The 3,817-nt window shown below is 60.7% G+C and overlaps 1 pseudogene; it reads left to right on the top strand.

The window, feature by feature from the left end:
* The first annotated feature begins 2,031 nt into the window (after window positions 1–2,031).
* On the top strand, window positions 2,032–2,718 carry LOC123351438 (annotated as a pseudogene).
* Window positions 2,719–3,817: the final 1,099 nt, after the last annotated feature.

The raw sequence follows: 3,817 nt of genomic DNA, 5'->3' as shown, positions 1-3,817 counted from the left end.
CCCACAGCCAGCCCCTGTCTCCAGCCAGCCCTGCACCCCTGCCCGCAGCCAGCCCCTGCTGCACCCCGTGCCCTGCTTCCAGCCCCTGCTGCACCCCATGCCCTGCTTCCAGCCCCTGCTGCACCCCCTGCCCGCAGCCAGCCCCTGCTGCACCCCGTGCCCTGCTTCCAGCCCTGCACCCCCTGCCCACAGCCAGCCCCTGCTGCACCCCGTGCCCTGCTTCCAACCCTGCACCCTCTGCCCGCAGCCAGCCCCTGCTGCACCCCGTGCCCTGCTTCCAGCCCTGCACCCCCTGCCCGCAGCCAGCCCCTGCTGCACCCCGTGCCCTGCTTCCAGCCCCTGCTGCACCCCGTGCCCTGCTTCCAGCCCTGCACCCCCAGCCCGCAGCCAGCCCCTGCTGCACCCCGTGCCCTGCTTCCAGCCCTGCACCCCCTGCCCGCAGCCAGCCCCTGTCTCCAGCCAGCCCTGCACCCCCTGCCCGCAGCCAGCCCCTGCTGCACCCCGTGCCCTGCTTCCAGCCCCTGCTGCACCCCGTGCCCTGCTTCCAGCCCTGCACCCCCTGCCCGCAGCCAGCCCCTGCTGCACCCCGTGCCCTGCTTCCAGCCCTGCACCCCCAGCCCGCAGCCAGCCCCTGCTGCACCCCGTGCCCTGCTTCCAGCCCTGCACCCCCTGCCCGCAGCCAGCCCCTGTCTCCAGCCAGCCCTGCACCCCCTGCCCGCAGCCAGCCCCTGCTGCACCCCGTGCCCTGCTTCCAGCCCCTGCTGCACCCCGTGCCCTGCTTCCAGCCCCGCACCGCCTGCCCGCACCAGCCTTGCACCCCCTGTCCTGCCCACAACAGCCCTGCACCCCCTGCCCTGAGCCAGCCCTGCACCCCCTGCCCACAGCCAGCCCCTGCCGCACCCCCTGCCCTGTCTCTAGCCAACCCCTGCCACACCCCCCACGGCCCCGCCCGAAGCCAGCCAGCCCCAACACACCTCTGTGCACACCAGCCCTGCACCCCCTGCCCTGCCCGCAGCCAGCTCGTCTCCAGCCAGCCCCACACCCCCTGCCCGCAGCCAGTCCCTGCTGCATCCCCTGCCCTACCCACACCAGCCCCTGTCTCCAGCCAGCCCTGCACCCCCTGCCCTGCCCGCACCAGCCCTGCACTCTTCTGTCTCCAGCCCTGCCAACCCCTGCCGCACCCCCTGCAGCCCTGCCTGAAGCCAGCCAGCCCACCCCACACCCCCCTGTCTCCAGCCAGCCCCGCACCCCTTGCCCTGCCTGCAGCCAGACCCAACCTCCAGTCAGCCCCTGCCCTGCCTCCAGCCAGCCCCATGGCCACTGGAGCCCTGCAGTTCCCAGGGCAGTAACCCTGCACACCTGCTTCAATGAGGGGGACAGGGAGCAGCTGGGCCCCACCCATGTGCACACTCCAAGTGGTCCTTTTCCTTGAATCTTTGTCTAACTCACTTGGTGGTGGCAGCAGTACCCACCCAAGGATAAGGAAGGATTTGTGCCTTGAGGAAGTTTTTAACCTAAGCTGGTAGAAATGAGCTTAGGGGGTCTTTCATGGAGGCCCCCACATCTGTACCCCCGAGTTCAGAGTGAACCCTGACATGGTGGCTGGGTCTCTGTGACTCTGCGCCCAGCTCTGCTGCTTCTGCTTCCCTGGCCCCTCTGGCCGGCCCGGCTCTGCTCCCCAGCTCAGCTCGGGCCCCTGCTCCCTCCTTAGCTCGACCCCACTCTGTCTGACCCAGGCAACTCCAGCTCACAGGGAGGATGGGCCCCCCCCGGCCTCCTGACTCCCTGATCAGCCTGCCCGCCCCACCCATCCCGCTCAGAGGCTGACTGAGGCTGACCTGGAGCATTGGCCTCTCCCCATTCTTTTAGTGCTGGGAGCTGGCCAAGCAAAACACCCACTGAATGTCAGTAAGGGGACAACAGCCCCCTCCCACTGGGGCGAGTCAATCAGATCCCGGGCAGGAGGAGAGTGCGTCTCGTACAAGGCGGGGACATGCAAATGAGGGAGACGGTGTCCTATTTAAATCTGTGCCTCTCTCTGCCCAGGCTGCACCCGGAGACCCGATTCGCAGCCTCCTGGGTCTGAGCAGTTCCCAGCCAGTCGCCTGAGAACTTTCCGCTCCAGCACCAGGAAAAATGAGATTTTTGCTCCTTTTAAGTTTCGTGGCAGCAGCTTTAGAAGGTACGTTCCTCCCTCTGAATAACTGCAGAGTTAGAGGAATATTGTGTTATCGCTATTTCTATGCCGATAGTAATGGCCTGTCTTTATTCTCAGGTGTCCGGTCCCAGGTCAAGCTGGTGGAGTCTGGAGGGGGGGTGAAAAGCCCCAGATAGTCTCTCCGCCTCTCCTGCAAAGCCTCTGGGTTCACCTTCAGCGATTCCTACATGAGCTGGTTCCAACAGGCTCCAGGAAAGGGACTAGAATGGGTCAGTTCTATAAACCCCGACGGGAGCCAGACACGCTACCGTGATTCAGTGAAAGGCCGATTCACCATCTCCAGGGATAATTACAAGAATGAGCTGTATCTGCAACTGTCCAACCTGAAACTCGAGGACACTGCTGTCTATTATTGTGTGAAAGGCACAGTGACACCCCCTTCTCCCAGCAGCCACGTGGGGGCAGCAGTGACAGTCACCCCGCTTCAGGCTTAGACAAGAGACCTGGCAATTGGGTGAATGTAACACAAACCTACCGTTTGTGTTACATTCACCCTACGGTTACGCACATCTTCTTGTCAACTGTTTGAAATTGGCCATCCTGATAATCACTACAAAAGTTTTTTTTTTCTCCTACTGATAATAGCTCACCTGAATTGATTTATCTTATTAGAGTTGGTAAGGCAACCTCCATCTTTTCTTGTTCTCTGCATATATCTCTCTCGCTACTGTAAGCAGAGTCAGGATGAGCCCCACCCTGACATCTGGTGGTAAATTATGGGGAGTGCGGAAAGAAGTTTCGGTTATTTGCATTGGCACTCCCACCCCACTTAGCATACCACAAAGCAGCCTGGGATGGTTATTTTCACCGCTGTGGGACCCCCAATTTTGTTGTTATTGGGGCAGGAGCAATAAAATGTTGTCACCCCGATTAAGTAAATGAGGAACTACAAAACTGTCTTATGATAGAGGGTTTCATTGTCAACTAAATAGCACTTGCTAGACAAGGGACATGGGTTCCAAAAGCCAGTCAAGGGAGAGAGGCTGGGGATAGATATCTGTACTGGGTGGTGCAGGTGTCTTGTGTGAGCCAGAAGCACCAGTTCCACCTGTGCCTCTCTCCACTGTAGAATGTCAGAGTTAATTTTTGATTCCCTTAAGAATCTAGATACAGGTTACTGAGCTGAACTCACTGGCACTGGGGCTACCCTACTATGAGCTGGAATCACTGAAGAGCTGGACTTGCTGAGCTGAGAGCACTGAGTACTGTGCTAATGAGTGGGGGAGCCTGAAGTAATACCGTGGAGCAGAGCAGCTGGCAGAGCGGAGTGGAGCAGTTTGTGCAGCCACTGGGTGAGTGGAGCCAAGCAGCTCCTGAGGACGGCTGGAGTGGCTCACAGGACAGCTGGTGGACCAGAGCAGCTGGCAGAGCGGAGCAGCCCACAGAGCAAGCGGAGCTGAGCTGTTTGTGGGGACGACTAGTGGAAGCAGAACCCCATGAAGAGGCAGGGCAGTTGGCCCCGAAACCACGTAAGGTGCCCCTTTCTACCCAGGCTGGGGAGGGGGACCTCTGCAGAGAGACTCCTGAACTCTGGGGCTGCACTGACCCGGGACAGAGACTTTTGGATTGTGGGACTTTTGGGACTGTGGGTGATTTGGG

Source organism: Mauremys mutica, chromosome 17, assembly GCF_020497125.1.
Source record: "Mauremys mutica isolate MM-2020 ecotype Southern chromosome 17, ASM2049712v1, whole genome shotgun sequence".
Taxonomy (NCBI): domain Eukaryota; kingdom Metazoa; phylum Chordata; order Testudines; family Geoemydidae; genus Mauremys; species Mauremys mutica.
The sequence above is the reverse complement of the archived record's forward strand: the minus strand, read 5'-3'. Positions and strand labels throughout refer to the sequence as shown.